At 40.4% G+C, this 13,017-nt stretch overlaps 1 protein-coding gene across 3 annotated transcripts in view; it reads left to right on the plus strand.

Moving 5' to 3' along the window:
* The window catches only part of CHN2 (chimerin 2), a 260,121-nt gene that overhangs the window by 200,924 nt on the left and 46,180 nt on the right, over nt 1-13,017 (plus strand). The window lies entirely within an intron of this gene.

Consider the following 13,017-nt stretch of genomic DNA (forward strand, 5'->3'; position numbering starts at 1 on the left):
ACTATATATCTGTCCTCACGTTTTAAATTTACCTCCTCCTCCAATACAACATGGTTTTGTCAGGGTGCAAAGTTACTCCATTTTTTTAATGATTTCGGCCCACAGAGTATACACCATCAGTGTATCTATTGTCAGTGGCACAGTGTAATGGTGCAAAATTACCATGTGTTAAACATTTTCAGATCTTCATCATTAAACCTTATGCTGAATCATTGGTTTAAGTCATTGCGTTCAGTGTCAGCTGTGCATTCATAACTTTTAATACTTTTGGTATAAAGTAAAAACATTATATGACAGCTAACAGGACTAGATGTACATTGTTTGTTTAATATGTTGATAACTAGTTTAGCAAGGCAAAGTTACCAGTGAGGTTGTGAGTCATTTCCTCTTTGTCTGGACCATATCTGAATCAAATTGGATGAGCATTCCAAATCATGATATATTTGTAAATATAATTATATGAATGGTGTAAACCTTGTATATTTGCAGCAGAATTAATTACTACAACTTATATGGTCACAGAGCACTGTTTGTTACAATAGAAGTGTTTTTGCCATCAGTGTTAGCAACTGATATTAGCAGGTTTATTGCTTAACAGAGTCACAATACACAGTATTTGCATCAGGTACAGAGTACAACATTTTAATACTACAAATCAAAACAATGTTATTTTAACAAATATTAACCCATTTTATATGTAAATTAATGAGTTGGCATTTAGCACCAGACTTATTCTAACAACACTTAAATGGGCCTCAGTATACTTATTTCTCTTTATATGTGGGGTCTGTTTATTAATATGTGTTGAAAAGGCAGAATTTTTTATTGCAGTGATGAAAAAATCACAGCAGGTTGTGAATAAAATCTAATAGGACTGAGCGGTAAAGATTATTTTTCTGCTTCACCGGGCCGGACCAGAGGATGTACACATGCGGAACTACCATTAGTGCAGCAGGTGCCGTGCACCGGGGCCCATGGAGATAATGGGGCCCACTGCATGGCATATGCATAGGGTCGGGGGCCCCCGGTTCCCTCCTCCCTGCAGTGAGGCCCATGGAGATAATGGGGCCCGCTGCATTGCATATGCATAGGGTTGGGCCCCCGGTTCCCTCCTCCCTGCAGCGAGGCCCATGGAGATAATGGGGCCCGCTGCATGGCATATGCATAGGGTCGGGGGCCCCTGGTTCCCTCCTCCCTGCAGCGAGGCCCATGGAGATAATGGGGCCCGCACCATTTAAAGATTGCGGCAACAGAGGAACAGTAATAAAAAAAGGTATTTTGTCAATTGTATATATTATTTAACTATTTTTCATATTTTGAAGTATATTTTTTCCACAAGGTGGAACTGAAAGTACAAATCTGTGCTATCCCCTCCACTGCGCATATCCGGGTCCCACATGTGTACAGAGGCAGAACTAGCGCCGCCATCTTTAGATGGTGATAACAGAACAAGTATGCTGTTAAATAGCCTTCTATATTGAAAGCATAGGGGAAACCTTACAGGTATCCCTTTGATGTAAACTATTATTATTATTTAAACAATTATTCCTATTAAGGCCATAAAGATATTTGCCCCATGATAAATACTGATGGTTTTCAAACTACAATTGATTTTAGCAGTATGTTAGGAGCATGATGTATTGTGTCATTTAAAGTATTGGGACAGAATGATAAGGTGCAGTGCTGGAGTCACATATGCAAAGTATTGGGACAGAATGATAAGGTGCAGTGCTGGAGTCACATATGCAAAGTATTGGGACAGAATGATTAGGCACAGTGCTGGTGTCACATATACAAAGTATTGGGACAGAATGATTAGGCACAGTGCTGGTGTCACATATGCAAAGTATTGGGGCAGACTCATTAGGCGCAGGGCTGGTGTCACATATACAAAGTATTGGGACAGAATGATTAGGCGCAGTGCTGGTGTCACATATACAAAGTATTGGGACAGAATGATTAGGCGCAGTGTTGGTGTCACATATACAAAGTATTGGGGCAGAATGATTAGGCACAGTGCTGGTGTCACATATACAAAGTATTGGGACAGAATGATTAGGCGCAGTGCTGGTGTCACATATACAAAGTATTGGGACAGAATGATTAGGCACAGTGCTGGTGTCACATATGCAAAGTATTGGGGCAGACTCATTAGGCGCAGTGTTGGTGTCACATATACAAAGTATTGGGGCAGAATGATTAGGCGCAGTGCTGGTGTCACATATACAAAGTATTGGGACAGAATGATTAGGCGCAGTGCTGGTGTCACATATACAAAGTATTGGGACAGAATGATTAGGCGCAGTGCTGGTGTCACATATACAAAGTATTGGGACAGAATGATTAGGCGCAGTGTTGGTGTCACATATACAAAGTATTGGGGCAGAATGATTAGGCGCAGTGCTGGTGTCACATATACAAAGTATTGGGACAGAATGATTAGGCGCAGTGCTGGTGTCACATATACAAAGTATTGGGACAAAATGATTAGGCGCAGTGCTGGTGTCACATATACAAAGTATTGGGACAGAATGATTAGGCGCAGTGCTGGTGTCACATATACAAAGAATTGGGCCTAATGATTAGGCGCAGTGTTGGTGTCACATATACAAAGTATTGGGACAGAATGATTAGGCGCAGTGCTGGTGTCACATATACAAAGTATTGGGACAGAATGATTAGGCGCAGTGTTGGTGTCACATATACAAAGTATTGGGACAGAATGATTAGGCGCAGTGCTGGTGTCACATATACAAAGTATTGGGACAGAATGATTAGGCACAGTGCTGGTGTCACATATACAAAGTATTGGGACAGAATGATTAGGCACAGTGCTGGTGTCACATATGCAAAGTATTGGGGCAGACTCATTAGGCGCAGGGCTGGTGTCACATATACAAAGTATTGGGACAGAATGATTAGGCGCAGTGCTGGTGTCACATATACAAAGTATTGGGACAGAATGATTAGGCGCAGTGTTGGTGTCACATATACAAAGTATTGGGGCAGAATGATTAGGCACAGTGCTGGTGTCACATATACAAAGTATTGGGACAGAATGATTAGGCGCAGTGCTGGTGTCACATATACAAAGTATTGGGACAGAATGATTAGGCACAGTGCTGGTGTCACATATGCAAAGTATTGGGGCAGACTCATTAGGCGCAGTGTTGGTGTCACATATACAAAGTATTGGGGCAGAATGATTAGGCGCAGTGCTGGTGTCACATATACAAAGTATTGGGACAGAATGATTAGGCGCAGTGCTGGTGTCACATATACAAAGTATTGGGACAGAATGATTAGGCGCAGTGCTGGTGTCACATATACAAAGTATTGGGACAGAATGATTAGGCGCAGTGTTGGTGTCACATATACAAAGTATTGGGGCAGAATGATTAGGCGCAGTGCTGGTGTCACATATACAAAGTATTGGGACAGAATGATTAGGCGCAGTGCTGGTGTCACATATACAAAGTATTGGGACAAAATGATTAGGCGCAGTGCTGGTGTCACATATACAAAGTATTGGGACAGAATGATTAGGCGCAGTGCTGGTGTCACATATACAAAGAATTGGGCCTAATGATTAGGCGCAGTGTTGGTGTCACATATACAAAGTATTGGGACAGAATGATTAGGCGCAGTGCTGGTGTCACATATACAAAGTATTGGGACAGAATGATTAGGCGCAGTGTTGGTGTCACATATACAAAGTATTGGGACAGAATGATTAGGCGCAGTGCTGGTGTCACATATACAAAGTATTGGGACAGAATGATTAGGCACAGTGTTGGTGTCACATATACAAAGTATTGGCACAGAATGATTAGGCGCAGTGCTGGTGTCACATATACAAAGTATTGGGACAGAATGTTTAGGCGCAGTGCTGGTGTCACATATTCAAAGTATTGGGACAGAATGATTAGGCGCAGTGCTGGTGTCACATATACAAAGTATTGCGGCAGAATGATTAGGCGCAGTGCTGGTGTCGCATATACAAAGTATTGGGGCAGAATGATTAGGCATAGTGCTGGTGTCACATATACAAAGTATTGGGACAGAATGATTAGGCGCAGTGTTGGTGTCACATATACAAACTATTGGGGCAGAATGATTAGGCGCAGTGCTGGTGTCACATATACAAAGTATTGGGACAGAATGATTAGGCGCAGTGCTGGTGTCACATATACAAAGTATTGGGACAAAATGATTAGGCGCAGTGCTGGTGTCACATATACAAAGTATTGGGACAGAATGATTAGGCGCAGTGCTGGTGTCACATATACAAAGAATTGGGCCTAATGATTAGGCGCAGTGTTGGTGTCACATATACAAAGTATTGGGACAGAATGATTAGGCGCAGTGCTGGTGTCACATATACAAAGTATTGGGACAGAATGATTAGGCGCAGTGCTGGTGTCACATATACAAAGTATTGGGACAGAATGATTAGGCGCAGTGCTGGTGTCACATATACAAAGTATTGGGACAGAATGATTAGGCACAGTGTTGGTGTCACATATACAAAGTATTGGCACAGAATGATTAGGCGCAGTGCTGGTGTCACATATACAAAGTATTGGGACAGAATGTTTAGGCGCAGTGCTGGTGTCACATATTCAAAGTATTGGGACAGAATGATTAGGCGCAGTGCTGGTGTCACATATACAAAGTATTGCGGCAGAATGATTAGGCGCAGTGCTGGTGTCGCATATACAAAGTATTGGGGCAGAATGATTAGGCACAGTGCTGGTGTCGCATATACAAAGTATTGGGGCAAAATGATTAGGCGCAGTGCTGGTGTCACATATACAAAGTATTGGGACAGAATGATTAGGCGCAGTGCTAGTATCACATATACAAAGTATTGGGACAGAATGATTAGGCGCAGTGCTGGTGTCACATATACAAAGTATTGGCACAGAATGATTAGGCGCAGTGCTGGTGTCACATATACAAAGTATTGAGGCAGAATGATTAGGCGCAGTGCTGGTGTCACATATACAAAGTATTGGGACAGAATGATTAGGCGCAGTGCTGGGTCACATATACAAAGTATTGGGGCAGAATGATTAGGCGCAGTGCTGGTGTCACATATACAAAGTATTGGGACAGAATGATTAGGCGCAGTGCTGGTGTCACATATACAAAGTATTGGGACAGAATGATTAGGCTCAGTGCTGGTGTCACATATACAAAGTATTGGGACAGAATGATTAGGCGCAGTGCTGGGTCACATATACAAAGTATTGGGACAGAATGATTAGGCGCAGTGCTGGTGTCACATATACAAAGTATTGGGACAGAATCATTAGGCGCAGTGCTGGTGTCACATATACAAAGTATTGGGACAGAATGATTAGGCGCAGTGCTGGTGTCACATATACAAAGTATTGGGACAGAATGATTAGGCGCAGTGCTGGTGTCACATATACAAAGTATTGGGGCACAATGATTAGGCGCAGTGCTGGTGTCCTATATACTTGCTTTTCTTTGTTCCAGTTTCTATAGTGTCAGTAATGATTCAATATAATTATGTTTTTGGTTATCTAGAGACAGGTATGTGATGTGTAAGCAGGCTAATAAATTATTAGACAAATCAATAAACAAAATAATGTTTCCAGATGATATAGCTAACATCTTAATGATTATATTGTTTAGTTACAGTTCACTCAATGGCATTTGTGACTTGTAGATATATGGATAAGTATATTTGTCCATTATACTGGGAGATTCCCAGGTTTTGTCAACTTCCCTACTTTAATACTAGATGCAATTTTCACTGTCTTTTATCTGTTTCAATTCAATGCAATTATATAAGATCTTATCCAGTGGTCATATTATTGTAATTTATGTCGACATGGAATGCACCACACATGCTGTGATTTACATTTATACATCTCTGCTGAATTTATATCTCTCATTTACATTAAGTGTTCCAGCACTATGTTGTATAACACATGACGTTTCAAAACCATGTTTTATATATTATCGAGTCAAAAGACCAACAGAGATGAGAACAAATCTTTTGCTTCAGTTGGAATATGATGTGTGGATAAAACAGAGCAGCGAGAGATCTTAAAAACTTTAGGTTACTTTAATGTCCAATGAAGTAAACATGGGCTGCATCCGGTAACAAACCTATAGCTGTTCAATTATAGTAACTAGCTATGTTACAGCTATATCAACAGCTGAGTGAGCCAATAGTTATTCCACATGTGTAGGGAATCCTGAAGACCTGGGCTGGAGTTTGGAACTGGGGAGGTTTGAGTAGAGAGGTACATTGTTTCTGCAGAGCATTGCAGCAGTCTATCTATTCCCTGAGAAGTATATCAATATATTTTACATCTCAGAGACCAGACTTACATCTACAGCTGCAAAACTATACATATAGCTACATCTATACCAGAGGTGTCCAAATTCAGTCCTCAAGGGCTACCAACGGGTTGTGATTTCAGGATTTCTGTCTCTAGATACAGGTGGGATAGTTACTGACCCAGCCAAATAGATTAACTCACCTCTGCATGATTAATACAGGAACTGTTGTAGCCCTTGAGGTCTGAGTTTGGACACCTCTGATCTATACAATATTTTCTAGCTAAATTAATAGTAACCTCTGTTCTTATGTAGAAGAGTGATGTTTCTGCATAAAATAATCTTACATAACCTGTTCCTGGCCATTCTCTATGGCAGAAGTGCACAAATTAAGCACAAGAGCTACGGACATTTCATGTTTTCTCGGTTTCTTTGGCTAAGCTTGTCCCTTTCGCAGCCCTCAAATCAATTGTCCTGCCAAAATCAGGATACTTCGGAGGTATGTGTACTTCATTCAAGTCAACGAACAGCAGAGGGTTGGGGCAATGATGAAGCCAAACACGCCATAAAGGTTCACCTCTCTTTAAAAGAAGGAAAGGCGGGATCTCTCACGGGAGTCCAGAAGCACTGGACGTTTAGCAGTCTCCCGGACCTCCCAGGAGAGTGGACAGTTATGAGGTATTCACATTCTGATATTTATAGCAACAAGTATTATTCCACAAAGACAAAATGAATGACTAAATCTCATTCTGGGAATTCTGAGCTGCACTTACAAATAATCTATCTCCAACCCCCATTATTCTAAAAGAATCAAAAGGAGGAATGGTAGATTCTATTACTTTGTATGTAGAAACCAGATAGATCATAGACTGAGAAATGTAAGTTTATAAGACTGAACATTGGTTCACGAAGAGATAAATTCAAAGGAAAGGAGGACATGAATATTTGGGTCCTAAGTAGTGATTTCATTGAAGACTGAGTAACAGATTAAGGGTGTGCCAAAGCTCAATGTGGAAGCAGAAATGCATAAAACAGACAGAAGTTACACTGACCATACTTAGACATAATACATGTACATGGAGTGCTTGTGCAATATTCTGATAAATGTCCTGTTTCCAGCTATCACGTCTATGTTGGAGCACACAGTGATGTCTCAGACGTTATTGTCTATTGTGTAGGCTTATAAATAATGCGCTGAGATTTGCTTGCTGTTTCAGTATGAATTTGAAAAGCTATTCATACATTATGAAACAAACATTTATCCTTAAGGCTCTTGTTACAGTTTTCTCCTGAAAATAAACATAACACACAGGCTGGTAAATGCAATGTTAAATTTAGCCTTCACATTCCAGACAGTGCAGATGGTCCGAAGTTGAGACAATCGGCTGGACATTGATCCTACTTAGGAGATAGGGCCAACAGATACAGTTGTGTGTCTGGTGTGGAGTAATCACACAATAAGGATTTACATTTATTTTATTCTATATTTATTTATATTTCTTTTGTTATAAAAATGGACAGGCACAACTTTTTTATGGACTTTTTTAATCCATCAAAGCCATCCTTTATAATTTTGTAGGCGGAGTATAGTAAAACTCTTACATTAAACAAATATTCTTATTAAGATTTATGTATATAACACCAGCACAGCACATTGCTGTTGGGATCATATAGAATAAGGGTGAGTGGCCCTAATTGTAATGATAAGTAAAAAAAAATGTGCACAGTCGCTGATTTAAATTGCACTTAGTAAATAAAATACAGTCTAAAAATAGTGTAAATCGAAACAAATAATGTAAAACAAAAATGCATTAAAGTAAAGTATTTTGTTCAGTTAAAAGAACAGGTTTTGGGGTTTGTTCAAGTACAATCTGAGTATTGGCAGCACGGTGGCTTAGTGGTTAGCACTTCTGCCTCACAGCACTGAAGTCATGAGTTCAATTCCCGACCATGGCCTTATCTGTGTGGAGTTTGTATGTTCTCCCCGTGTTTGCGTGGGTTTCCTCCGGGTGCTCTGGTTTCCTCCCACACTCCAAAAATATACTAGTAGGCTAATTGACTGCTATTAAATTGACCTTAGTCTCTCTCTCTGTCTGTGTGTTTGTGTGTGCGTATGTTAGGGAATTTAGACTGTAAGCTCCAACAGGGCAGGGACTGATGTGAATGAGTTCTCTGTACAACGCTGCGGAATTAGTGGCGCTATATAAATAAATGATGATGGTGATGATAAATATTTGATAAATAGGCTTCCTCATGCAAAGAGAAATTTATCACTATCGGGCCTTTCTGTGCTTTCATAAATCTACCTCTAACCCCCATAATTTGTTTTTAATAGGTGTTTACAGATCATGTAAACAGTTTTACTAGTAGTGATGCTTTTCCTTTTTTGAAGGCGTAGGGCAGTTGTCACCCAGTCACTTGTTTCAACAAACTGACAAAAGGTTCGTGTGGGTGAAAGCCTATGAATCTTATCTCAAACATTCCTGTTCTAGGAGGGCTCAGCCTCACTCATCTCTCCTCTGTCATGTTTATATTTTCAGCTGCGAAACATCGCACCAAGATTAATCCTGCACCTACTAGAAGCAGAATAGGTGCACTATATATGTACAGTGTATTTTTAGGCTTAGGGAAATGTGCGATAAATGATGATAACAATATATGTACAGTTAATAAAGGAAACAATGTTTCACTTTCGCTGTTTATTTAAGAAAGTCTAAACAAATGAATAGAGAAGAATGACAAAGGAAAAATAGAAAAAAATCAAGTGAAGCACATGTTTTTTTTAACTATAGTTGTCCTTTGTCTCGAGCCCGTAACAGCGGACAGATGAAAATAAACCGGCTGTGTTCACACGCTACAATCTACACATGGGCTCTACTCACAAGGCAAATTACTGTACTTACAATGAATAAACTTATTTTGTTTAAACCACTTCATTTAGCAGAATGTGATTATATTAATAGACCATTAGTGCATGCTTTTCAGAAGTGCATATCGTTATTTCAGGCTAGGTACGCACTGAAGAAAATTCTGACCAACGTGTTATCTACAACGACTTTACCTTCGACCGAAAGTTCGATCGCTCGGACGATTAATGCATACACACTAGTCGTGTTTTAGACGATTAACTAAACACTGACCATCCGGGCAGCGACTTTTCACAGCCATATTGTCGTGAGCAAAGATTAGAATTTTGTACACACTGAAATGACTTATGAGGTCAGCACAGTGGCCTAGTGGTTAGCACTCCCGCCTCAGAGCACTGTGGTCATGAGTTCGATTCCCAACCATGGCCTTATCTGTGAGGAGTTTGTATGTTCTCCCCGTGTTTGCGTTGGTTTCCTCCGGGTGCTCTGGTTTCCTCCAACACTCCAAAAACATACTGGTAGGTTAATTGGCTGCTATCAAAATTGACCCTAGTCTGTGTGTGTGTGTGTGTGTCTATGTTAGAGAATGTAGCCTGTAATGGGGTAGGGACTGATGTGAATGAGTTCTCTGTACAGCGCTGCGGAATTAGTGGCGCTATATAAATAACTGATGATGATGGTGATGAGGTCCATGTAACGATATCCCCAAGAAATGTAAATAAGAGGCAGAGCATGTTCAATAGTATCCACCCCAAACCTCATAACAAAAAGGATAACACATTTTCTTCATACATTCATTAGCACATGTACAGTGTACGTTCACTCGCAACCGCACATAAACAACTTTATTTTTTTACCAATATGGATACTTTTGAAGAATACACATATGCAACACATATTTTGCCTTTTTATTAATGTGTATAGTGTACAATAAAGTGACAGCTATAATTAAGGAGGGAGACATAAGCAATAGACATATAAATGAAACATTGTTTTTTATAACACTACACTGACAAAGCTTTCTAATTAAAATGGCAGACATATGCTGTACGCATTAATGAAATAGACACCTGCTACTGCTTTACCGCTAGAAGCACCTAATTACCAAATCAGTGACCTGCAGACACCACAGCACGTGGGACTGGTACAGGCATCAGAAATTAACATCTACACCTCCAAAGGAGTCGCAGCTTGAGGAACTACCGGCAGTTGCTTGGAAATTTATACAGACTACATGACCGTGGATTGGTGGGAAAATATTTAACAGTACGACCAACCAAATGAGCTGACAATCGACACTTTGGAACGACTTTCGACCATTGTGCCGCTATACACACTAACCCGACTTCCAACCGAGCTGAATTGCCCGATTATTGGACGCAAACGCTCCAGTGTGTACCTAGCCTCAGTATTTTCATGTGCTTAGTTTGGAGGGTCGTATAACAATCAGCTAACTGATTGTTATAAGTGGGTGGAGGGAAGATTTCTGTGCTGCCAATTACTTTGTGGCATTGTCTCTGGTGCAGATTTATTAATATTAAGTAAATTGAAGTACCTGGAAAGTTATAATAATACCATTTTAACTTTATCAACACTGGATATGATTCATGTTGTCTTGCTGCAGGGGGATCAGCTGATACAGCATCCTGCATGTGACAGCTCACAATGATGGCTTCATTTAACAGTCCACGAGTCATCATCATTATATATTATATGTAATAAGGAACAAATAAAAAAGCTTAAAGGGGCATTGTACAAAACAACGCTATTAAAATACATTATAATGTTGTAAGACACAGCTTGTTGAGTAAAACAAGTGTCTCACATCTTAGTTTGCTCCAAAGCAAGCATTTAATTGTATATGGGTGTCATCATAATTTGTCCCGTTCCATTAGAATGGAAGAAAGAAGAGAAATTAATACAATATCTAATACTCATGATAAAAATGTACAACCCCCTTCTTGTTCTTCGGTAGTTACTCCATTGTGTGCAAACAATCACTGCAACTGAAAGCGCATGAGGATTCAGTCTGTCCAGCCGTAGCCCATATAACAGAATAGAGTGCAATTTATTTGTTATTGAAAGCTCAGGATCGGTGCTTTTCCTGCCCGAGTGCAAAAAAAGGTGCAAAAACTGAAAAGTGCACATGGGTGCAGAACTTCAGGTCCTCCTCAATAGAGGAAGGTCCCTCTGTCCCTGACTCCCGAAACCAAAAGTTCCCTTAGTGAGCAATGGTCTTCAGACCCCCCGTTGCAGCAGGGCTAGGGGGGTCCATTTTCCCTGGAATTCACTGGAGCTTCACGCAAAGCTTGGAAACTTGCCGACCTCCAGATAGCATTGTAGGTTTTCAGAGGGGCGGGAACCTAAGGGCCACACGCCCCCCCCCCCTCCAAGATTTTTGGGGACACAGAGCTCATAAGTAAAAGTGACAAACAAGAAGTGTAGGCCATAAAGAAGCAGTGCACAAAATGAAAGTGGTTAAATCTGCCAAAGTGCCTTAAAATCACGTGTTCAGTCGCCACTTAGGAGGCACATTAAGTCCCAGGTTTTCAACGCCCCCTCCCGACCGTCCAGCCCGAGGACCAGGTGCATCTTGTCCTTACAAGAACAGACACTACATGTGATCTTAGCCAAATGGCAGAGAAGCGATATAGAGCGCTAATAGTCTGCTTAGTTCAGTAGCACTGGATTGGATTGAGTCTTCCTGCACTGTAAGCTTCATATAGAGTGCAACCTAGCTCCAGGCAACAATTGAAGGTCTCAGGGAGAAACAAGGGTGGGCAAGTACGTAAAGCAGGGAATTCTGTCCATAAGGGGACAACCCCTTTAGTGCACATAAATAGGTATTCTCATAGCAAAATAAGTTATGTTCACTTGTATCCTAAATGTATCTTAAAAAAGCAAGCAAATATTAAAGATAAAATTACCAACACATCTTTACATAAGATGTACGTATATGCAAGCATAAAGGGATAGGGGTTCCTTGAAAGGCATTTAAAGTTATTTCTTTAGTTTAGAAAAAGTTGCTAAACAAACAAAACTGCGTAATCCAAATAGCATCAATGTTTCCATGATTTTAGACGTTGCCATGTGGACAAATCTTGTGGCTCCAGCATGATCTCAATACATCTCGGTAATTACTGGTTGCTCTTCACAAGTACAACGCAGAAGACAACCAGTGTTTAGCTAAACTTGTAGTCTCTAAATTTGTGTGTTTTGTAGTGTTGTGAAGAAACCGCCTAATCCAGTAACTGCATCTGAAAATACAATTGCAAAGTCTTTTCTATCATTCACAAGATTGTGTTGTTATTAGACGGTCATAAACACTATATGATATGTGGCATATTTTTAATAAACAAAAGGGCTGTAGTGAAGTGGGTATTAGCATATTTTAGCACCAACCCCATTGCAAAATGCAGCAATTGCATCATTGTGTATCCGTAGCAGTACTAGAGTGATGCGATTGGTGCATCACGCCCTCCTGCTCTTGACACTTGAGTTCCCCTCTCGGTTCTCCCGCAGGATGACGAGATAAACAAGTAGGAGGATATGGATCTGGATATTGAGTTTGAGATTCATCTGGGCATTGCACACAGCCGCTGGGCCACTCATGGAGAACCCAGCCCTACAGTCACCCACAGCGTTCTGACAAAAACAGCGAGTTCATCGTTATACACAACGGAATAATCACCAACTGTAAGGACCTGAAGAAGTTTTTGGAGAGACAATTATAACATTTTTTTCTTTAAAGTTGGCAAGCATGGGATATTGGGACTGTTTTTATTATGAATCACTTTTTTTCATGTGAAGCTTTTTATTACATATCTCAGGT

Source organism: Mixophyes fleayi, chromosome 5 (genome assembly GCF_038048845.1).
Source record: "Mixophyes fleayi isolate aMixFle1 chromosome 5, aMixFle1.hap1, whole genome shotgun sequence".
NCBI lineage: Eukaryota > Metazoa > Chordata > Amphibia > Anura > Limnodynastidae > Mixophyes > Mixophyes fleayi.